The sequence below is a fragment of the Eubalaena glacialis genome, chromosome 6 (genome assembly GCF_028564815.1).
Source record: "Eubalaena glacialis isolate mEubGla1 chromosome 6, mEubGla1.1.hap2.+ XY, whole genome shotgun sequence".
NCBI classification, from domain to species: domain Eukaryota; kingdom Metazoa; phylum Chordata; class Mammalia; order Artiodactyla; family Balaenidae; genus Eubalaena; species Eubalaena glacialis.
In genome coordinates this window covers 122,185,390-122,211,935 of record NC_083721.1, presented here as the reverse complement: position 1 = coordinate 122,211,935, position 26,546 = coordinate 122,185,390, and positions in this window count along the sequence as shown.

Sequence of the window (26,546 nt, the reverse complement as noted above, 5' to 3'; positions counted from 1 at the left end):
CTGGGGCTTGAGGATTAACTTTCATGAAGGCTCATTTATATGGCTGGCAAATTGGTGCTTGCTGGGAGCTCAATCAGAGCTATGGACAAGGGAATCCTGGTTCCTATTCATGTGGTCCTCTCCAAAGTCTGCTTAGACTTACCCTAACTAATGTCTGGGTTCCATGTTATACTTTGTTAAATTAACATTTGTTAAGTGAAGCACAGTATGCTGGATGGTGAGCCATGGGTTCAATAGTAATAGATCACAACAGAAATTGAAATGGAGAAGTCTGTTACTCACAGGTCCTGGAGGAAGTACATGACACACCTCGAGGACCCACATGAGAAGATCAAAGCAGGGTGCAGGCAGAGTGACAGACTGGACTTGGGACACACAGACCTTTATTACGATCCATGGCCTCTGTTCCTGGAGTACCTCGGGGTTCTCAGGCTAAGGCCCAATTGGTTAATTCAAACCAAAAAAAGTAGGATTTTGGTAAGCTCCAAGAAGGTCTTATCTAAGAGATGCACAAGGGGAAGGCCCTGGGAGGTGGGAAAGATTGTTTATCACAAAGGCTGTTGGGGAAGTCATATCAAGAACTTGCATTTGCTTGTGACACTACAGGCTATTAATCAAGGGCGTGTGCTTACAATGAGAGGACTAGTATAGGTCCCTGTAGTCCCTGTAGGCCACTTGGCCAAACAAAATAGGTCCCAAGGCAGCAATACCATGGAATAGCTTACCTAAACTCTCACCATTACAATAGCTAGTATCCCAAGAGAACCAGCTAGAAAGTTATGACTTTTTGTGACCTAGCCTTAGAAGTCACATAAAATCTTATCTTCTATAGTCACACACCCACCTAGATTCAAGGGAGAGAACAAAGATCACATCTCTGAATGGGAGGAATGTCAAAATCACATTGGAAAAAAGGCATGTGAGATGGAAATGTTTGAGCCATTTCCAGAAAATGCAATCTTCCCCAGCACTCTCTTATTATTTTTTAAATTTAATTAGAATCTGTGTTGATTTCTCTCTCTTTTAAAATTCTTGATACTAGTAATTTGTACCACCTAACTATATTTTTCTTTTTTCATTTTTTGGCTCTATCTTTTCTCAGTTGTTTGTCATAGGCTTACTGCCTGTGTTTTCATCTGGATGGATTTATGGTTTTGGGTATTGCATTCAAATTTTTAAACAATTTTGAGTTAATTCCTGTGTACAGTGTAAGCTAGTGGTCCAGTTTCATTCTTTTGCATGTGGCCATCCAGTTCTCCCAACATCATTCATTTATTGGAGAGACTGTCCTTTCTCCATTGTGTATTCTTGGCTCCTTCATCATAAATTAGTTGACTGTATATGCATAGGTTTATTTCTGGGCTGTCTATTCTGTTTCATTGATCTATGTGTCTGTTTTTATGCCAATACCATACTGTTCTGATTACTACAGCTTTGTAATTTGAAATCAGGGAATGGGATGCCTCCAGCTTTGTTCTTTCTCAAGATTGCTTTGTCTATTTGAAGGTTCTATGCAAATTTTAGGATTGTTTGTTCTAGTTCTCTGAAAAATGCCTTTGGAATTTTGGTAAGGATTACTGTGAATCTGTATATTGCTTTGGGTAGTAAGGACATTTTCAGGTTATTCTTCTAATGCATATCTTTCCATTTATTTGTGTCTTCTTTATTTTCTTTTATTAATGTCTTATAGTTTTTAGTGTACAGGTCTTTCACTACCTTGGTTAAGTGTACTCCTAAGTATTTTATTTTATTTTTTTGATGCAATTGTAAATGGAATTTTTTTTTAATTTCTCTTTCTGATATTTCAGTACTAGTATATAGAACACAACAGATTTTTATATATTGATTTTGTATCCTGCAACTTTACTAAATTTGTTTATTAGTTCTAACAGTTTTCTGTTGGAGTCTTTAGGGTTTTCTGTGTATTTATAATATTTTGTCATCTGCTAATAGTAACAGTGTTACTTCTTTCTTTCCAATTTGGATGCCTTTTATTTCTTTTTCTTCCCTAATTGCTCTGGCTAGGATTTCCAATACTGTGTTGAATAAAAGTGCCCAAGTGGGCATCATTGTCTGGTTACTGAACTTAGAGAAAAGCTTTTAGCTTTTCATCATTGAGTATGATATTAGCTATGGGCTTATCATATACGGCATTTATTATGTTGAGGTACATTCCCTCTATACCTACTTTGTTGAGAGTTTTTATCATAAATGGATTTGAATTTTGTCAGATGTCTTTTTTTGCATCTATTGAGTTGATCAGATAACTTTTATCCTTCATTTTGTTAATGTGGTGTGTCACATTGACTGATTTGTGGACGTTTAACCATCTTTTCATCCATGGAATGTATCCCATTTGATCATGGTGAATGACAGTTTTAATGTATTACTGAATTTGATTTATTATTTCATTGAGAAATTTTATATCTATGTTCATCAGGTATATGGACCTGTAATTTTCTTTCTTGTGGTGTCATTGTATGTTTTTGGTATCAAGTTAATGCTGACCTCATAAAAGGAGTTTGGAAGTGTTTCCTTCTTCTCTATTTTTTGGAAGAGTTTGAGAAAGATTTGTATTTCCTTAAATATTAGAATACTAATATTTAAAGTATTCTTCTTTAAATATTTGTTAGAATTCACCAGTGATCTGATGATCTGATCCCAGACTTTTGTTTGCTGGTTTTTTGTTTTTTGTTTTAATTGATTCAATATCCTTACTAGTAATCAGTCTACTCAGATTTTTTTTCTTCATGATTCAGTCTTGGTAGGTTGGGTTGTATGTTTTAGGAACATACCCATTTCTTCTAGGTTGTCATATTTGTTGGCATATAATTGTTCATAGTAGTCTCTTATGATCCTCTTTATTTCTGTGCTGTCCATTGTAATGTCTCTTCTTTCATTTATAGTTGTATTATTTTGAGTCCTCTCTCTTTTTTCTTGGTGAATCTAGTTAAAGGTTTATCAATTTTGTTTCTTTTCAAAGAACCAGATTTTAGATTTATTCATTTTTTAATTGTCTTTTAGTCTCTGTTTAATTTTTTTTTCTGTTCTGATCTTTGTTATTTCCATTTTCCCACCAACTTTGGGGTTTATTTGTTCTTTTATTTTTTTCCAGTTCCTTTCAGTAATGTAATGTTAGCTTGTTTATTTGAGATTTTTCTTGTTTCTTGATATTGTTATCACTTTCTATTGCATCATATAATTCGTTTATTATGTTTATTGCTTTTTAAATGATAATTCTTTGCTCTAACCTAAACTCCTTAACTGAGACAAACTTTGCATGTTTTGGTCACTCATGTAGTCTAAGTACCTAGATAGTGCCTGTCTCAAAGTAACTGCTCAGTGAGGACTTACCTGTTGAATAGCTGAATAAGTTATGCCTTGTACGTCCTTGAAACTTTTGATGATTTTAGACATGGCAAACATCCCCCAACTGTTATCACCATGGAAGTTTTGGGAGCTGCTGGGTCAGGAAGAGGTACAATACATGGAGTCCTGATATGATGTAACTCCACAAAGACTTTACACACTACTCCAGGCTGGAATTTCTTCCTTCTCCCCTGAACCTCTGCAACATTCATAGTCTATTTATTTACTTTTTATTGAAGTATAATTGATTTACAAGGTTGTGTTAGTTTCTGCTATATAGCAAAGTGATTCAGTCATACATATACGTATGTATATATATATATGTATATATATATTCTTTTCCATATATATATTCTTTTTCATATTCTTTTCCATTATGGTTTATTACAGGATATTGAATATAGTTCTCTGTGCTATATAGTAGGCACTTGTTGTTTATCTATTTTATACATAGGAGATAGTATCTGCTAATCCCAAACTCCTCATTTATCCCTCCCCCACCCCCTTTCCCCTTTGGTAACCATAAGTTAGTTTTCTATGTCCATGAGTCTGTTTCTCTTTCATAAATAAGTTCCTTTGTGTCATATTTAAAATTCCACATATAAGTGATATCACATGGTATTTGTCTTTCTCTGCCTGGCTTACTTCACTTAGTATGATAATCTCCAGGTCCATCCATGTTGCTGCAAATGACATGATTTCATTCTTTTTTATGGCTGAGTAATATTCCATTGTGTATATGTACCACATCTTCTTTATCCATTCATCCATCAATGGACATTTAGGTTGCTTCCATGTTTTGGCTATTGTAAGTAGTGCTGCTTTAAACATTGAGATGCATGTATCTTTTTGAATTATTATTTTCTCCAGATATATGCCCAGGAGTGGGATTGCTGGATCATATGGCAACTCTATTTTTAGTTTTTTAAGGAACCTCCATACTGTTTTCCATAGTGGCTGCACCAATTTACATTCCCACCAACAGTGTAGGAGGGTTCCCTTTTCTCCACACCCTCTCCAGCATTTGTTATTTGTAGACTTTTTAATAATGGCCATTCTGACTGGTGTGAGATGGTACCTCATTGTAGTTTCAATTTGCATTTCTCTAGTAATTAGTGATGTTGAGCATATTTTCATGTCCCTATTGGCCATCTGTATGTCTTCCTTGGGGAAATGTCTATTTGGGTCTTCTGCCCATTTTTTGACTGGGTTTGTTTCTTTTTTTGTTATTGAGTTGTATGAACTGTTTGTATATTTTCGAAATTAAGCCCTTGTTGGTCACATTATTTGCAGATATTTTCTCCCAGTCTGTAGGTTGTCTATTCATTTTGTTTATGGTTTTCTTTGAGGTGCAAAAGCTTATAAGATTAATTAGTTCTCTACATTCATAGTCTAAACCACTCAATTTAACACTTAAATTTTTATAGTTTTGTATTACATGATATTTATATCAGTTGGAGTTTGATCAGGAAAACAGAATTCATTGTATTTTGTAGTATAAACATTTTCAATATAAGAAATTAGGGGTTTATGTAAGTTTTTCAAAAGCCTCTCAGCATGCAGCACTGAAGTGAGTGGCTTTTTAAAGAGCTCCTGTAGAAGCTGGTTAGCTTTTCAAACCTCTTGGGGTAGTTCCCGTAGACCATCTCGGCCAGCAGGACAATATCCGTGTTTTTCAAGAAGCTTATCTAGGTGCTTATTTGAAACTCACATCTGCCCAAGTATCTGGCCACAACTGCATCCAAAGAATAATGGCTTCCCCTTTTCTTCCTCTTTCCAAATTTCACATGAGTGTTTCTCATTAAAGGCCTCTAACTCAGAACAGATGGGCAAGGGGATTCTGGAAATGTAGTTGCTGGTTTCTTCTCTGCTGAGGAGACCTTAACAGGGAGAACTGGTGATATCTAGCTGACTACACATAATCCAACAAATATTTATTTTCTTATATCTGCATAAAAAATCATTTAGGAAGAAGTATTTTTGTGAAAGACAAATAATAATATTCAGATCATATTGATTTATTGGAGATGTAGTGCATGTGCTAAATGGATTACAATGAGTATATATCTAAAAGCATTTCACAAAAATATTATAAAATTATTTTATAATAATAGTTTGTACTGGATCTTTGTATCTACAAATAATAAACTGATCTGTTTGGAGGGCACTCTAAATGATTTACAAATCAGGAAAGAGAATTTAATAAATCAGGGAGAAATTTGTTAAGGATATGAGTAATAATACATGATGGGTAATGAATAATAAATTTGTGTCTACATAATCAAAAGTTTATTATATATTACTCCTAAAGGCTTGGAAGAAAATAGTTTGAGAACCTAACATACCTTGAAGCAGAATTAATTATTCTGTTTAAAGTTCAGCCCAGAACTTCAGGGAATGACCATGTAATAATTGGTCATTGCATCTCAGAAAGTATTGATTTGAGTCAGATTCAAAACTACTGAAGAACAAATTATTTTATGTATATATTTTAAAAGGCTCCTAATTTGTGGTATCCATTTTCTAAAGAAGTATAGAAGGTACTTTTAGTTTTTCCTTCTATATCCAAGATAGAATGACAATCATCTTTGGCACAAAACTATATACCTCTAGCAATTTAGATTGCAAAGTCCATGAAGGCAAGAAGAGCATCCCTTGTGTTCATGAAAATACCCCGGGAACGTAGAATAATGCCTGACAAAAAACATAAGCTAATCAAGTTTTACAGAATGTATGGCTTGTATTCATCCGACTTGATTACAGATTTGCTTGGAAGTAAACTTTCCCTCTGTGGAGTTTCTCTGCTTTTATGTATTTAGATTTACATACATAATTTTAATGACTATTATTATTTCATGTAATATCTCAAATTGTTTTTCTTTTTATCTTTCCAATGGCTGATAATTTTTCCACTTGTTCTTTTTTTATTAAACCAAATAATTGGGAGTTTTTACTTTTTCTACTTTTATGTCTCAGTTCTGGCTATAATCCAAATTGGGTAATAACATTCAGACTACCAAAAATTCTCTCTGCAATTTTATTGAAAATCATTGCTCTTTATTTTCTCTACTAAAACTCTTTTCTTGGGGATTACTGGGGCATAGTGGCAATTCTGTCACATCTGAGAGGAGACATTTCATTTCTATGTTTGTACCATGTAATGTATTCACTGCTGTAAAAATGCTTCTTACTGCCATGTTAAAGAAAGATGTGGATTATTTAATTGACATTAGCAGTGTAGTTAATAATGTCATTGGGTCTAAGGCATAAAAGTGGAAAGCAAGTCAAGAAAAGGGGAAGGAGTTAGTGTGCTTAACAGAATGTATTTTCTCTTTTCACATTGAAGACGATAACCTATGTCTCTGGTGAAGTGTGCTTTTTAAAGTTATTTATTTGTTTTAATTGAAATATAGTTGATGTACAATATTATGTTAGTTTCAGGTGTAAACATAGTGTTTTGACATTTAAATACATTACAAAATAATCACTGCAATAAGACTAGTAACCATCTGTTACCTCACAAAGTTATTGCAGTATTATTAACTATATTCCCTATGCTGTATATTACTTCCCACGACTTACTTATTTTATAGTTGGAAGTTTGTACCTCTTAATTCCCCTTCACCTATTTCTTGTGAAGTGTGTTAATTAACATATTGGAGTTTTGCTTAATGCTACATGAGGGAGACATTAAAATAGCAGTGAGTATTTTTCATCTACTCTCACTCTTCCTAACATTCAACATTGGGAGTTGTATTACTACAGGCAATTACAAAAAAAGTGTTTCTAAGTGCCCAATTCTAAAGGTATGACTGTCATTTTTGCTACTTTGCCCAGACTAAATGACCCCAGTTTAGAACATTTTGATGACATTGCTAAGCCTGGAGGTTGTTATTTTTTTTTTTTAAGTAAGGTTTATTTAGGTATAATTTATGTACAGTATAATTCACTCATTTTACTGTACAGTTCTATGAGTTTTGACAAATGCACATCATCGTGTAACTGTCATTAAAATTAGGATATAGAATAGCTCCATTACACCAAAAAATTCTTTGTGCTTATTTGTAGTCAACTTTTTCTCCCACCTCCAACTCTTGACAACCATTGATGTGCTTTTTGTCCTTATAGTTTTGCTTTTTAGGTAATTTCATATCAGTGGGGTCATACATTATATAGCCTTTTGAGTCTGGCTTCTTTCATTTAGCATAATACATTTGATATTCATCTATGTTGTTGGGGTATTAGTAGTTTATTTCTTTTAGCCTAAAGTTTAAATGATAGATTCAGCAACTATCACTTGTTCAAATTCTTTTAAAGCTGATGTGTATATATATATATATATATATATATATATATATATATATATATACACACACATACACACACACACACACACACACACACACATTGGGAGTAAATAAATATCTACTCTCAAATCCTTGAGCATAATTTCTGTCTGTTTCACTGGAAAATCACAAGGAGAATAAAAATTGTGGAAAAGCAATAAAATTAAACTAATTAAGCAAACCATATTCAAAGAATGTAAATATATGCACTTATACTTTCCAGTTAAAATAAGGCCTTTATAGGCTAGACTAGTGAATATATGATCTATGAAACATTTGAGTCTACCAGTGATCACCATATTGTCTGCATGCCTTCAAGAAAAGTTTAGGCTACGTGATTGATAATTAAACATTTATCAGAGTAGTTGTTGCTCTAGTAAATACAAAAGGAATTAACCATTCATACTTCTTTACAAAGTGTTGCCCTAATTTATTCCTCAATACCATATCATCTGGTTATAAGAAGGTACAAACTCAGTCATGTAGTAATATTTAATTGTACTGAAATTTGACCTTACCTTTTAGTGTAACAAATAGACAGTGGAGTTTCAACATTAATACCATTCATGTATCATTTTTCTAATTGTGTTTTGCTTTTATTGATCCCATCAAGTGTGTGATATTGAAGTATATTTCATCCCTACTAATTGTAATGAGGTTATTCAAATACATTAAGCAGAATGTTTTTGCACATCATATTTGAACCAATAGAGAGCATTGTCTTACATTTTAATGGAATTTTATAATTTCTTATGCTTTCTGTGTTGTGGGATCAGTTATAGGATTATAAAGGTTTTTTTTTTTCTTTCCTTAGAAACAAGACCTTACCATTTAATTGAAGAGCTCAAAGAGCTCAAGTGGAGAAAGATAGGATATTTTAAAAGGAAATCCATATAAAAGAATTATCCTACCATGATGAGATAGAATGAGAAACAAAACACTTTCACACTGGCCCCATCCCATTTAAGTATCAACCATTTTGCAAATGCATCTTTCTTTTTTTGCCCCCTTGCCTGTCAAGTCTTGTGTATTTTATTTGTATACAAGTGAATGGCAGTTTATTGTGTCCCAGAGGACAGGGTATTAATGATCATTTGCTTCCTGCTGTGGGGCCTGTCATAATTTTGTAGTCAGAAGAATGACAGAAGTAACAGCCAATCAGTATGCTAATACTGCCTGAGAATGGGTAGTTAGTCCATTTTAACCATGGGTTGTTTTTTTTTTTTTCCAAATACTTAGATAATTTTTATTAAAAAAATGCAATTATTGATAGCATTGCAAATTGCTAGACAGAACCCATTGAAGAAACCATACATTTCTTTTGTGTGGCAGTCAGACTTCTGTCTCAGCGGGTGTCTTCTCGGGAAAAAGGAAAGACTTCTAATCTGAAAGCCCATTTTGTTCAGCAAGAATCAATCACTAAAATATTCAGCAATTTGTTATATCAATATCTTAACGTGGAGAATTCTATGCAGCATACGAAAATTGAACCCTAGTCTCTGATAAGTAAATAGAAGGCAGAATCTTTAAAAATAATAGTTGAAACCAAATGTAAAAAATCCTGTAGATTTATACAGTGTGATGTCATTCATTTTTCTCTTTACTATTCTATTTGTTTCTTCAGTTTTCATGGCATTTGTTTTTTGTGGTGGTTTTTTTTTTTTTGAAAAATGGAAAAGATATACCCCAAAGCAATAGCTTTCAGTGCTGATGTATACATATTCAAATATTTTATTAGCCATTTTATAACATACAGCCTATAGTGAGTATATTCTTAATTAGCAAAAAAAAAGTTTCTTAAAATGATTTCTGAGTGTTTTTGCACAGCACATGAACACATGATTACAGAGGGGATTAGTGGATTAAGGTATCGACTGTTGGGGGCCTTAAGGCTGCAGATAACAAGAGCTCTATTTTCTTTCAATAAAATCACATTTTATTCTTACCTGCATACAAACAATGCCAGCTATGTAAGCTATAAACAGAATTTTTTGAGAACACTATTGTCAACTTGAATATGTTCATCATAGAGAGCAAAATAATAATAAAATCAGTAACAACAAATTTCACATATGTATATATCTGCATGAAATACAAGGTAATATCATTTAACATCACAAATATGTTTGAGGAGTTCTGATTTACCCCTGCGGCTGGAGAAAGAGTTCTTATATATATTAAGATTTGAGCTTAGTTATTTCAGAATGTAAACCTCTTAGACTATCAATGCTATAGGCAGAAAAATATTTAATATAATTTAATAAAAATTAAGTAGACATTATATCAAATGCAATTTTACTTTTTGGAAAACAGAGAAACAAACCTTGTTTGCTGCCTGGTGGTGTTTTTATATATGCAAATCTTTTTACATTACAGAACAAACTAGCTGCCTTCCATGAGCCCATAAATATTTTGCTGTTTTATGAGATGTTTGTAATAAATGTGATTGATGATTTTTTTTACAATTGCCTATTAGAAATACACAATTTTTTGATTAAATATTTAGGGATAACTCAATTTCAAGTCACAAGATTATAAGCTAAGAATTGACATGGATGACAAAATACATGTTTAATCTATATAAATTTACTTGTGTATTTATTTGAGAGAGTAAATTTTCTAGTTTACAGAGATTTTTGCATTTCAATCAATTGCAAACCTGTCTAAAATACTGCTAGTGTGGCTTGGGGCAGGGAAATAGCTTTAAGCTGCACACACATATAGTCACAAGGGTGAATAGCTATAATTATATTGGAGTGCATCCAAGAAATCAGCTATTCTGTTTACATTTACTGCCTCTTCAAATTTATGTGCACCTCAAGCAGACATACTGTAAATTGATTTTAATACTAAAAATTGTTGACCTTAATAGTGCAGCTTATTGATTATTTTTCATGCTGCTGTTATCGTCCAAAAAATCTAAAATTAAGGTAAACATTGATAATCATTTACTATAATTTCAAACTATAGCTTTCCTCTTTAAGATTTTAAAAGCCTATTGGCTTAATGTAGTCAAAGACAATTCATGAAAATATGAAAATAAGGTCTTATTCTAAGGTCCTTTAAAATTGGAATGGTTGACTACAGATTACAATGGTCAACTACAGACTGAGGTATCCTTTGAATTATCCTGGAAACAGAGTTTGGCTTATGTCCAAGCATCCATCCTAGGTTGGATTTCAAAGAGAATGAGTGAAGGCAAAGTTTGAACTACTCTAGTTATAGGTGATATAAAAAGGAATATCATATTTATCCACTTATTTGTGAAAGATTAATTTTACCATTTAGGCCTATAAGGTATTTTAAAGTTCTCTCTTTCTTCAATTTACCTTTATAAGGATACATATTTATCTGGGCCATGGATAAAACCCAACAGCAACCTTTGGACTTTCCTTCAAGTTCTGCTTCTTCAGAATTTCATCCACTTGGTGTAATAAGGTAGGTTGAGAAGTACCTTCTTTCTTAGGTTTATGTTCCAACCTAGAAACCAAATTGGGAGCCTGAGAAAAGGAGGCCTGGGGCAAGAAACAGGCCAGATGACAGTCTATGGGGAAAGACTTCTTTGGCTGATTCTGATCAACAGGTGTGGCCACTGGATTTGGAATCCACTGCCATAGGTAGTAATACTTCTTTTCCAGCTTTATTGAGATATAATTGACATATGACATTACATAAGTTTAAGGTGTACAATGTGATGATTTGATACATTTGTTATATTGTGAAATGTTTATCACAATAAGGTTACTTAACACACCCTATAACTCACATAATTACCATTTTGTTGTTGTTATGGTGAGAACATTAAAGCTCTACTCTCACAGCCACCTTCAAGCATATAATACAGTATGGCAGTAATAAATTTTATTTCCCCATGGAAATATTTATTTCCCCATGGAAATTATTTTATTTTGCATAAATCTTCTTTTAAGTTACTAATCAGGAAGTTCAGCAGCAACAACAGATATTTGAAAGAGATTTGACATTAAATACCTTTTCATCTCTTTTTAAATAACAGAAGATCATGCCCTTTGTTTCTATATTACTAAGAGGATGCTCTTACACACTACAATGGAAGAAGAGCTACTGGTCAGTTAATATGTGCTTTGCCTATCGTAATCATTTATTCAAGTTGTGATAATATAATGCTAAAGGGCATTGATTCTGCTTGGTATCGAAGCCTCTCCTGCCATTAACTAGCTGAGTGACTAGGTTAAGTTACTTAACCTCTCTAGGCACCAGTATATTCATTTATAATTCAGTAAAATAGTAGAATCTGCATTATAGGGTTGTTTTGAAGATTAAAGTGGCAATGCAAATCTAGAATTTAAAAAAATATGTCTCTTACATATTATGTGCTATGTAAGCATTTGCCCTTAATGCTTAATACTAATTTATTTATTCAGTAACTCATCTGTTAACTGAATCTATCCAACTTTCTACCATTTTATACATCAGTTCATTCTGGGACTAAGGTAAGCACTGTGGAGAATTCTGCAATGTATAAATAGGATGGCTTATGTCACTGCAATGTATAAAGGTATAAAGAGGATGGTTTATGTCACTGAAAAACCAATTGTCTGGTAGGAGAATTAACACAGGTAGGTACTTAGATAATATTGTGGGTGTTCAGAGGAATACAAATAAAAGAATAGGTACAAATTTATTGTCATAATGTCGGGCACTATGCTAGATACCTTACATACATTATCTCATTAATCTAGCACTTAGATGAGAGGAAAAAGATTTTGTGCAGTAAGTGATGAATGATACAAGTAATAAAGGGCTGTTTGGATTTGAATTTAATGACAAGGGAGAAAAATCCATTCCATTCAGAGAGGAGTAAGTATGCTGCGGCACAAAGACTGGCTCAGGGAAAAAGCCAAACAGCTCTGTTTGGTAAGAACAGAAGTTACAAGGGGAAAAAAAAGCTGATATGCCATCACCTAGGGGCTTATAGAATAATGTAAAGGAGAGATACCAATGTATCAGTAATTTTAATTGGATTAACATAATAGAAAATGTGACAGTTAATAGATATACAAAGTATAGTCATATAGATTTTTTAATATAATGCCCTTGATTATAAATGTTTCCTGTCAAAATAGAAGGTGGGAAGGCAGTTAATGTGATCATTTTAATAAAAGACTAATTTTTAGCAAGTTTTTGTTTGGTTCTTGTCAGGAGACAATTCTCCATGAATTTTTCATGTTTCTGCATTGTCTTGGTCTTCTGAGCAAAGGCATTTACAGTTAATTTAAGAATATTTGAACAAGGAGTTATTCCAGGGTAGTGAAAGTTAGAGACATCAGCCTTCCCAGACATGGTCCAGGTTATTAAAGATAGAGACATCTCCCCATCTCCAGAGAATATTTGCTTACATACCTGAGTAAAGATAAGATTTTTCTTTCTCCAGAGAGGAAATTAGGCAAATCACTAGCAGCCTTACATAAGGTCAGTTTCCTAATTTAGGGTTCCTCTTCTGTAATGCACTCCATTGTTTGTGCAAGTACCATCTGGCCCCCTAATACACTGTCCTGTGGAGATTGGGGTTTGGAGAATAGACACAAAGTGTTACTCTAGCTGCTGCTTTTGTGTCCAATAATAAACTATTTTTGTCTCTGACCCACAGGCCTCATGTTTTCTGTGTGTGTGTATATATACATATACACAATATAAGCATATATATATACTGTATATAATGTATGGTGTGTATGTATATACTGTATATAATATATAATATATATATTTATGCACTTACATGTAGGGCACTTTTTGAGACCCTACACATTTTCTGACCCTAACAGTCTTTCTGGCAGACAGAGACTTACTATATTATATATTCTCTAAATCTAACCCCTTCCCTCCGCAGAACTCAGCTAATCTGTATTGTCTGTTCCCTTAACTAGAGATGTGGCCATGTAGTGAAGTATTAACAATGGAAGATGAGCAGAAATGCTAAGAAAGTTAAGAGGAGATAAGTCTTATCTATCTACTCTGTCTTCTTTCACACAGACCCAGGAAGCTTCATTGAAGATGGTAGCTTCTCAAGACGGAAGGAACCTGTGTCCTGACTGACCATGTGCAGTGGACCATACCCCCCTTTGACAACCATGTTGGACTGTGATATGGTCAAGCAGTAAGTGTTAACACACTAACATCGTGAGATTGTTTGTTATAGAAGTTAACCTCTGACTTTAAAGATCTGAATTAAAAAATCTCATTGGTCTCCTTTGCAGAACACTAGGGAACAAATTCATTATTCTGTCAATTGGTAGGTCAAGAGAGAGTCATCATATTTGTTACTTTCATGCACCCAGTGTATTTTAAGGTAACTAAATAATTAATGAAGAAAAGTTTCTCTTTTTAGATGGAATTTATTAATGATATTAGATTTAGAATATTTAATGACATTATTGAATTATAGTTAGTTTTGTAAGGATATTGTAATGTTTTTAAAAAATAGTCCTTATGCTTAGCAATAAATGTTGAAGTTTTCATGGATGGAAAAAAACCAGCTTATTTTAGTGAGCTTATTTTTCTAACAAGTAGAAGTGAATACTAAAGAAGAATTCTTCCAATTGGACATTAAAACACTCTGCTAAGCAAATTTTCTTTCTAAGGGTATATAAAAAGCAAGCCTGAATAATTTCTTAAAATAAAATTTAGGAAACGATGACAAATAAAAATAAAAATTTTTAAAAATTAAAATGAATTCATTGAACAGCTAAATGAATAATGTAGAGAAAGAAAAATCCAAAATGAAGTACAGGAAAGGGATTGATAAAGGTAAAAGCAGGAGTTATTAAGTTAAAAAACAGATAAAATATAGAAGTAATAAGTTCAAAAATTTTCTGAAGTGACTGAAAAGATAAATAAACCACTAGTTAAGCTAAACAAATATACAATATCTATATATGGAGAGAGAGAGAGAGAGTACATATTATATAAACCTATATATATCATTTGTTTCAGGAAAGAAAGGTGTTTCAATATCAAGAAATATACCATATAATTTGGATTATTTGAGTTAAAAAAGAAAAATCATAAATTATCATAACTTACCTAAGAAGACAAAAAACTTGTTTAGTGAAATGAAAAGTTTAAAACTTGGTTACCTATGAAAAGTTTAGAAGGGCAGTAGAAGATTCCCAATTTTAAAAAAATTAAAATTCCAAAACTGTATGGTATCAAATATGCTGGAAAACTCCCCAATTCATTTAATAAAGTCATTATTACTTTTATATAAATACTTGAGTGGCTAATAAAAGACAAAACAAAACAAATAAACACAAAATACTATATACCAATCTCGTTAATGTAGGCACAAAAATTCTAAATAAAATTCTGGGAAACCAAGACTTGGTATGATAAAATAAATATATACTACACCAAAAGTATTTATATCAGGGAATGCAAAGATCTTTAAATATCAGGAAGTCTTTCAACCTAATCTATAATATCATTCAATCAATGAGGGAAAACCATGTGATCATTATTGATATGTGCTAAAAAGTAATTTGATCAATTCAGAAGCCATTCCAAATAAAAATTGCTAATAAAAGAATATAATAATAGAAGACAACTACTTAAATGTCATAGATACTGCCAAAATCAGCAACAAGCATCATTGTAACTGGTGGAACATTAAAGCTATTTCTATTAAAAGCAGAAACAAGGCACAAATGGCTTTCTCCCTTATTATTCAACATTGTTTGGAGGTTTTAGTAAATACAATGAAACAGGAAAATAAAATAATCATTGTAAATATTGTCTATAAATAGATACCAGTGTACATGGAAACTTTATATATGATAAAATAGATATTTCAGTTTGGTGGGATACAGATGATTAATTTACTAAATGGAAATGATACAACACACTATCCATCTTGGATGAAAAATAAATCTAGATAGACTAAAATTTAAATACATAAATAGAATAAATATTTTAGAAAAAATTTAGAAGCTATCAGATAAGAGTAAGAAATAATTCTCTACCTCTATAGCAAGAAAGTGTAAATTATAGTAATGTACTTATATCACTTTGTGCACTTCATATTGGGAAATTAAATCAAGTGATAACACCTGCTGCTTGCAGTGATGCGGTATTCTCATACCTTGCTGATGGAAACGTGAACCGTGACAGCCCTCTTGAAAGATAGAAAGATCTTTGTACTAAGCAATATGGCTCCTGGCACTGTATGCCAAATAAAGTAAAAATATAAAATTATTTTTTCACAAGCATGTGAAACATGTTTTTGGTAAAAAATAGAAACAAATGACTCCCTCATCAATAGGAAAATGGTTGAATTAATGTTACTATGTATATGGCATGGTATTCATACTGTAGTGTAACTACCATCCATGTTATTACACAGGATTTAAAAGAAGAAGGTAACTTTCACACTAAATGAGAAAAAAACATGAAATTGAGCAGTGGAAAACTATGATCCTATTTTTATAACACAAGTAACAAAAATGTATATTTATAAGTATGTATACATATCTATCATCTATCATGTATTTATGAATCTGTATTTAATTATATAAGCACCACAGAAGGTATGAAAAGATACACAGCAGGTTTTTAAAATTAGTTGGTCCGATAGTCTTGGAAAATGAAGTATGGAAAAGAGAGTAAAGGAACATCATCATCATCATCATAAATAATAATAGTAAAGGCTGCCTGATATATATGATGCTTAATAATGCATGAATCAATCATTAAGGTGTTAGTAGTGATTATCCTAGAGTAGTGGGTATTCAACTGATTTTTACTTCCTTCTTTAAATCTTTGAATCGTTTTTTACTTTTTATAATGTGGTTATGTTTTCTCATAATCAGGAGAACTTGCAGCTCCTTTATTTATGGGGGTAGGGGAAGTATAACAATCCTGTCTGAGAAAAGTCTAGGAGCAGAAAGTTTATGTTAGCATGAAGAACAGAAACTAAGAACTCGAAGAACCAGAATTGGGTAACTTTCTCTGAACAATGACTAGAGCAAAGGTACCAAGGTCCAAAGACTCACAGGAGACATACAGCTAGGTATTTCCAGGAAAAAGGCATAAGATTGTCAAATCTTGATGCTTTTACACTTTACATAACTAAGATCTTTTTATCATTAAGCATCATTTGTAACTAAGCTTTCCATGTACATTATTCTGCAGAGAAAGAGTAGGCTGCTTATGTCCACGTGAGTCTGCCATTCAATGGGAGCTTTCCTTCTCTGGTATTTTAGTAGTAATTAAGTGTCTTGTGATCTAAACCAAGGTGAAACTGAAAAAATCTTGTGCCTTAAATCATAAAGCAGAAGTCTATATTCAAATCATGAAGATAAATAGTAGGCTTGAGGCTGTTAGGGACACGGAGTGTCCAGTAACATTTTTACCCCTGAATTCATCTCCTTCCACCCTACAACTCACCCATTCCTTCCTTCTTGTCTTTGTTCACTCTTCAACTGAACATTGGAGAAGGCTAATGGGTCTCCTTAATCAAATCTCTAGTCCAGATCTCTCCTCTGAGCTTCATAACTCTTTATCCAAAATTTTACACAACATATGTTCTTGGGCACTTCAAAATCCAGTACAGCAAAAACCCAAACCATGATCTCTCCCTCCATCATCCACTCCCAAATCTTGTCTTTCTCTAGGATTCCCAGTTCCAGTAAGTGGCATCACCAGATGAACAAGCTAGAAAACTAGGAGTTATCTTTGACACAATTTTTGTCACCCTCCCCTACATTCAATTAAATGACAGTTCTTTTGATTTCTTCACTTAAATGTCTCTCAAATTAATCTATTTCTACTCTATCTGCACTTCCAGCACAGCATATTAACCCACATTAGCACAGCCTCATGACCGAACTATTGTAATAGCCACCTAGCTGGTACCCTCTTCATTTTGGAACCCCTCCAACACAATCTCCATCCTCCAACTTGAATAATCCTTTGAAAAAAATCACCTCTGTATAAAATGTTTCAGCAATTTTCTCTTATACTTCGAATAAAGATCCAAATACTTCAGTGGCCAACAGGACTGCACATATACTGAACCTCAACTATATCTCTGGTCTCAATTTACGATACACTCTGCCCCCACTCTCAACATTTCAGACACACATTTCTGTCTCTTCTTCAGATGTGCTTTGTTGTCTCCTGCTTCAAGGCCTCTTTCCATGCCAGTTTTCCCCTTTCCTGGGAACACTCCCTAACCCCTTCCTCCATCCAAATGCATGCAGAAACTTCTGTTCACACTTCAGATCTCGGCTGAAATGAGACTTCTCTGTGCTTACAACCCAGCACTTTTCATGATTTGTTTCCCTGTCTGGAATGATTACTTGGTTAATATCGTCACCCTTACTCACAGAAGCTATAAGTTCTACAAAGGCAGAGTCTATGTCCCTTTTAAATCACCACTATGTCCTTTATACCCCACACAGGGCTCAACCCAAAGGTGGTACTCAGTACATATTTGCTGCATAAATAATTGGCTGTGGTCTACCTAAATGTGATATCCCATAATTCTCTTCTGTTCTCTTCCTTGGGTACTTAACCCTGGACCTATTCATCTTGATAATTTGCTGTTTCCCCTCTATTATCAATATTTATACTATGGTCTTTATTTATACATGCTCTGTTTTGTGGTTTTATGATTTTGTGATATTATAGTTTAAGATTCTAAATGTAAGCCCCTTTTTTTCTGTAAACATGGGTTATATTTAAGTTTTCTATAAATGTGTGTTGTATATAGTCTCTATCATGAAACAGATATAAAAGGTAAGCAAATGCAATAGCATATATAGGACCCATAAAATAAATGGAAAATTATATTGAAAAACATATGCAAATAAATAGAAGCCATTTTCATGGGCTTGAAGTTCCTGGGTGAAGTTTTGTATCTTAACTATGGCTGTATATTTCACAACACCTAGGTTAGGAGCTTGCACTCAGTGGGCAGTCAGTCGTACATAATGAAGGTCTCATCTTTAAACACGTTTGCAAGAAATTAGCATTTGCTATACATGCATTACATGTTGAGCTAATTATTTCTGTCCCTTCTAAAAGTATCGAACGAAATCAAGTAAGGATCCTCATAGATGAGGACTATAAATAACACATTTCTATAGTAATACATATTTCTTCAAGATTAATTTAAATGTGAAAAAATTTGTCCCTATAAAAAAAAGTCAACTTAAACTTATCATATTAATTTGAGAAGGCATCAGATCAAATTTATGAGGTTCATTAAACTTAGGGAATTAAATTTCAGAAACTGGTATTTCTTACTAAGAGATTCCAAGAGTAATATTTAGCAGCCTGTCAAAGATGTGCTTATTTATCATGTAAATTGACATTAGAGATCAGAACAAGTAACTAGTTTTATGTAGGTTTTTTGCAGACTCACTAAGTGTTTATAACTTAAAATTTTAATAAAGTAGTATATTACTAAGCATAAACTAGCTCCAACTATATGAAAGTCTCCGACTATCACCAAATTGCTCTATTACCATTCTTGATGCACCAGCTGTGTCTTGATTGGGTGGATTGCTAAAGTATGGTATTACTTACCAGGAAACTACAAACATTTGTATAATATTGGTTTCTCACATAAGAATACACAGACTTATTTGTGAGTTTTTCTTTAGTTGCCTGGGTTTTGTGACATATGCAATGAATACAGAGGAAATTATTCTCATTTGTATGTTTTCCAGGAGTATTTTGATGCATATTAAAGTCACTTTGAGACTACAAGAAATTAAAGTAGCACGCAAGTGGAAATTATATTTATGTTTAAAAATAAAGAGACCTATGTAATAACATTACAAAGGCTCTATTTTCTGTCATAATAACTAAAAAGCACAGGTAGGTAATAGGATTCAATGACAACACTCAGATTTGTGGCCCTAGCTCTTTCAGTTATTTCCTTCATAGGAAGCTATAAACTATATTGTGAAATGCTGAGTCTAGTATGACTTCCCTGTCTTCCTAAGAAGCAGTTGTTTTGACTTTACGTTGACATTGCCTCCTTTTCACTCACTTCTCTTTCCTTCTTTGATTAGTCATTGCCTCTCTCTAAAATAATTAGAATTTACTGCCTACTAAATATAGGCATCTTTTCATTTGCCATGTCTGAATCAATGCATTTCAAACAACAGTCTGAAAACAACACAATTTTAAAAACAACAGATTTCATAAAGATCTAGCCAATCAGCCTATATAATTTGGAACTGGTAAGTGTAGCTGCACCTAAAATGAATAAAACTTAGTCATGGGTGTTTTCAAGCATCCATTCTCATCCAAGATTTTGTGGTTTCAGAGAGAATCTGATTATTATTTTTCATAATTCACTATTTAGATGAAAGCCATGAAATACAGTGGAGGAAATTGGTATAAAACATTTAAAAAGTGAAATGCTATGAAATGAAATAGAATGACAGACCTTCTCAGTATTTAATGTATTCAGCTGAACAGTAAGACTTGATCTTTTCTTGAAATCATTGTTTAGAAATAACTCTTCTCAATAGCATTTGGTTAAACATTATCAGACTTTGAAGGCAAATAAAGAATGAGACTCAGTAGAAATTGTTCAATTCCAGTAGATGTGTAGGTTTTCAATGGTCAACCATATCTTTTCTTACTGCTTTGATAGATGCCCAAGATTGCAGTGAGATTGTCCATTTCTACCCTTGGTAGTTAACAGGGAGAATGTGTAGGTGTTTTGAGGACAGGGAGTGGATTTTAAAAGTTTGGGAATATATACTTTATGGTTTCAATGTAAAGTATTCTCATATCTTGCTCAGTGGAAATGTTTTACAGTAGGAAAAAATTCAAAATTTAGGTATCACCTAAATAGTTTTTCATGGTGACTTGTTCTTGGCAGTTATATGGATACTCTAGGACATGCCTTGTGTCTTGTTCGGGACAGATACACACAGGTGTCCTCTTGTAAAATGGTCTTGTACAAATAATCACCTCTAGAACACTCAAATTATTTCAAACTTTTTTTGGAGATAACGTAGCATAGTGGAAAAAGCACAACAATGGACTAAGAAAGACCTGAGTTTGGATCCAAGCTCTACCACGTAACAGTTGTGTGAATTTAGATTTGTCATTTATCTCCCTGAGTCCAAGTTGCCTCATCTATAAAATGGGGATTGATGATGCTTCTCTTCAGGCTTATATTGAGATTTAGTAATAATACATATAAAGAACCAAGCATACACTGAGGAATCAATTATTTAACTGCTATATTTATCACTTGAACAAAAAGGCCAATTTTTGTAGGGATCTTAAATGATTGTCACACTGATTACAGAAGTATTCCTACATATTACCACAACCTCGTCCTCATGGACTACTAGGAATCTTTACTGACTTGTACCCATCTATTGCCACTTTGGATTTCATTTATTGTCTGTCTGTATATGAGTGTGAGTTATGTGTGTATATTTAACAACCACCCATCTCTTATTTATCACTCAACTAGAGAAATGATAGTACAAATACCTGACCAGGTATTGATAGAACAGGTTTTCTGCTGTTGTTGTTTGTTGGACTGGTGAAGTACCCTATGAGACCCCAAAGGAACCTATTTTAGATCTCAGTATTTAAATTTTAAGAATATTTGCGAATGCAAATACATCTTTTAAATCAGTAATTATCAAACATTTTCTTGTTTGGACCCAACCTACTATTCCTACTCCTCTATAATTACCTAAATATATTACTATTTTTGAGGGAAATAATATATATGAATTGATGTAAACAAACAGTTGTCTGGGTTCTTGCTATGTCAACCTTCCAACCTACATCAAGACAGATCTTAAGATTTTAGAAATAGGGAGTTTGTAGGAAGTAGCAAAAGTCAACCAATTCTAGTTGCGTGTGTGTGAATTAATTCCTAGGGAAGGTTAATCTTTTTGGTCAGTTTATTAGAATTTCATGGACTTATCATCAGGCATTGGAATATACGGATAATCAAGTAAGCTTTTCCTCTGTCTTCCACAGTGTGAAGCATTGCACCCTCCACCTCTACCCAGTGCCTTATGCAGTAATTCATTAAGAAAATCTTATATGATTTAAGTAATCTTATAGGGACAACTTGAGGAAACAACTTCCATCAAAATAGTTTTCCAACGACTTGCATGTAAACCAACATTCTTTGTTTTCTCTCCTATTACAATGGAACATGTGGGTTTCCATCCCCAGTACCTCACTGAAACTGCTTTTGTTAAGGTGACCAATAACTATCATATCACTAAATTCAATGGTTACTTCTTTCTGTCCTCATCTTATTTGACCTCTCATAATCTTTGACATACTTTCTTCTCTTGACTTCTTCTGCATCTCCTTTTTAAAGTCATCCTCCTTTATTCATTCTCTAAATTTTGAAGCACCCTAATACTCCATCCTGAGTATTGCTTTTTTTTCTAAATACCCCTTTTCTTAACAGACCTCATGTAGTTCTGTGACTTTAAAATACTGTCCATACTCTGATCATTCCAAATATGTGTCCTTGGTGCTTATACCATTCCTGAGCTCCAGACTCATATATACAACAGTCCACTTGACATTTTCACTGGGATGTCAGAGGGCAGCCTAAACCTAACTGGTCCATAGAGGATTCCTCAACTAATCCTCCCAATAGCAGTAGATGGAACCACATCCACCAGTAGTTCATGTTAAAATCCTGAGTCAATATTCCTTCCCCTCTTTCACCCCACACAAAGTCTACAGGGCACTGATACTCTTGTCTCCAAATATATCAGAGCATCCAGGGTAATCTTTTTAAAACATGCAGCAAATCATGTAACTGCACTTCATAATGCCTTCCAGTGGTTTCCCATTTCCCTTAAAAAGTGAATGCCTTTTACTATGCCTTACTTCTCTAAACTCATTTATCCTCTCCTGTCTTAAAGACAGGCCAAGCAACTTGCTTTTCTTTTTGTCCCATGAAAAAGACAAATGTATTCTAATGTCAGATCACTTGGCCTGAAGGATCTATCTTTCTACTCTTTGTGTGACTGATTCATCTAATCACGGAAGACTCCTTTCAAAATCACCTCCTCTCCATACAGAGAATGTCTATGACCATTCATTTAAAATATTTTCCTCCACATATAAACATCACCATCTATCACATGGTTCTTGTTTATTTTTCTGAATAAAATTTAGTAACAACTGAGGTTAATTTGTTAATTTATTTGTGAGAAGCACAGTGAGGGAAATAGTGAAGGCATGGCCTAATTAAGGTGGAGACTTCAACAGAAGGCACTAGTAGCTATCTCATAAATCACAGAATTTCTCAGGAAGCCCATAAAGCCCATACAGAAACAAACTGGCCTACCCTGACAACTCTTTTAGCCTGTGTAAGGAAAAACAGACATCTTGGAAGCTTTCCGCCAGTCAGCTTGCCCAAAGTGTAGAAAAACAAGACTTATCAAGACTCTCTAGACTATACACTGTGGTTTTGCTTTTATAAATACGTCTTTGCATTTGTTAAGAGAGACAATCTATACAAGATTGATTTCCCTCAGATACAAGTTATCAACTATACTATAACTAAATGTCTTGGAGTTATTCTTTGACACTTTTTCCTGGAGGTCCCACCAAAATTTGCATACCCAGGTCCATTCTTTGGGGCTGACCAAGGCACATAACTTGAGTGACACTCCTCTTGATGAGTATCATATACAATGAACAAGATTTTTGGATCTAATGCACAGAATCTGAGTCTTAGTCAAGTCTGATTCAATTTTTTTGACACAGCTATTTTATTCCTTCTGTTAGTAGCAGTAACCTTGGGAAACTTAATGTGTGTCTTTTGACCATCAAGTCATTGTCATTAAGGGACTCTGGTTTCTGTTGAGACAACTTTCTGTTTTCTGTATTTGCTTTTGACTGACACCTATAAAGATAGGAAGGAAGAAATGGGGTTTGATAGGAAGGCTCTCAGACTGCAGTGAAATTCTAGGACAGTTTTATCACACTGATGGCTAGAGTCATCAGTTAGAAGAGCCTTGCATCCTGTAGCACTGGACCAGCACTAATAGCCCTGCTGTGCTCAGACAAGCTGTAAGCAGCCTGTGGGAAGCTTGGCATCTATAAATGCTGCAGTAGATCTAAAGGGGCACCCAGATGGTACTGAAAAATTCTCAGTCACCTGGGTTATCATCTATGGAATTCTTTTATTGTCTTACTTCCTACAAACTAATAAAAATGAAGAGCTACGTTTCTTTCTTTTCCTAAGGAAAGTTAATCTTTTGACCACTTAACAGCTGTTTAAAAATCTAAGTGTGTCCTGTTCTGACTTGACTAATATTTCCCTAGACAACCCTGATATGGTATTATTTGTTGATATTTCTAGGAGTAACTTGCTGGGTCATAAGAAAGGTATATGCTTAACTCTCATAGATCATGTTAAATAGTTTTCTGAAGTAGTTGAACCAAATTCCACTTTCACCAGCAATGTATGAAACTTCCATTTAACCCAGTTTTTAGCAACACTTGGTGTATTCTGTCTTTGAGATTTAAGATATTATAGAGGATGTGCAGCGATATTTCATTGATCTTTTCAGAATTGTCCATTTCCCTGATGTTTAATGAAGCTGAGTACCTTTTCAAACATTTATTGGTCACTTGAACATCTTATTCGATGAAATGGCTATTCAACTATTTTGAGAATTTTTCAGTAATTTGTCTTTTCCTATTGATTTCTAAGAGTTCTTATATACTCTGGCTATGAATTCTTTGTTGGATACATGTATTGGGAATATCTTTTGCTCTGCATAGATTGCCTTTTTAAAAAAATTATGACTCTTTTTAGAGCAGTTTTAGTTTCACAGCAAAACTGAGGGGAAAATACAGAGATTTCCCACATATTCCCTATCCCCACACATGCATAGCCTCTCCCATTATCCTTGTCACCCAGCAGAATGGTATATTTGTTATGCTTGACATACGACATTGATACATAATAATTGCTCAATAGTCATAGTTTACATTATGGTTCACTCTTTGTGCTGTAAATTCTGTGGGTTTGACAAATGTATAATGATGTGTTTCTATCATTAAAGTATCATACAGAGTATTTTTGATGCCCTAAAAATTGTCTGTACTCTACCTACTCATCCTTTTCCCACCCTCAACTCCTGGCAACCACTGACTTTTTGTATATTAACTTTGTATCCTGCAACCTTGGTATAATCACTTATAAGTTCCAGAATATTTTTTTGTCAATTCATTCAGATTTTCTACATACACAGTGATGTCATCTGTGAACAAAGACAGTTTTATTTCTTCCTTCCCAATCTGTATACATTTTATTTCCTTTTCTTGTCTTGTTGCATTAGCTAGAACTTATAGTATGATGTTGAAAAAGAGTGATGAGCAGCCACCCTTGCCTTGTACCTGATATTAGTAGAAAAGCTTTGAATTTCTTATTATTAAGTATGATGTTAGGATGTTAGCTGTACGTTTTTGTAGGTATTCTTTATCAAGTTGAAGAAGTTCCCCTCTATTCCTATTTTACTGAGAATTTTTATTATAAATGGGTATTGGATTTTGTCAGCTGCTTTTCCTACGTATATTGATATGACCATGTAATTTTTCTTTTTTAGCCTCTTGATGTGATGGATTGCAATGATTGATTTTCAAATGTTGAACCTGACTTAAATATCTGGGATACAATCTACTTGGTTACGGTGTATAATTTTTTATATATTATTGGATTCAATTTGCTAATATTTTGTTGAGGAGTTTAGCATCTGTGTTCATGAGAGATTGGTCTATAGCTTTCTTTCTTTAAAAAATTTTTTTTTGTAATGTCTTTGGTTTTGGTATTAGGGTAATGTTGACCTATTCAAATGAATTAGGAAGTATTCCCTCTGACTCTATCCTCTGAAAGAGAATGTAGAGAACTGGTATAATTTCTTCATTAAATTTTTGCTAGAATTCACGTGTGTACCAATTTCTGGTGCTTTCCGTTTTGAGATGTTATTAATTATTGATTCATTTTCTTTAATAGCTTTAGATCTTAAGTTGTCATTTTACAGTTTTTATGGTTTCTTTTGATGAACAGAAGTGTTTAACATTAATATTGTCTAACCTATCATTTTAAAATTATAGTTAGTAATTTTGGTCCTATTTAAGGAATTTTTAATGCTTCAATGTAATAACTATGTTTTCTTATGTTTTACTCTCTAAAACCCTATTGCTTTTCTTTGATATCTTGGTCAGAAATTTATATGGAATCAATTTTCATATAATAGAGTGAGATAGGGGTCAAGATATATATTTTTCTATATGGATATTCTTTTGACTTATTACCACTTACTAAGAAGATTATTCTTTTCTTCATAACATTGCAACTGAGCCTTTGTCATAAATTAAGTGATAAGTGTGAATCTGCTCTTAAACCCTATTCTCTTCCATTGATGAGTTTGTAACTTTTTGGTCTAAATACTTCATCTGCCTAAATTACAATAGCTTTATTATGGATATAAATATCGTATATGTATGTCCATCAGCTTTGTTCATCTACTTTGATCTTCCCATTGTTACTCTAGGGCATTTCTAGGCCTGTTGTATTTTCACATAAAACTTAGAATTACCATGACAATTTCTGCAAAAATAAATCCCAACTTGGTAGAATTTTTATTGCCTTTACATTGAATTGATAGATTAATTGGCAGTGAAAATGACATTTTTGTAATATTGTCTTACTATATGAAAACTTGTATTTTGTTCCACTAATTTATGCCCTTTTGATTTCTCTCAATAATGTTCTATAATTTCAGAACAGAGATCTTACACATCTTTGTTAGGTATATCCCC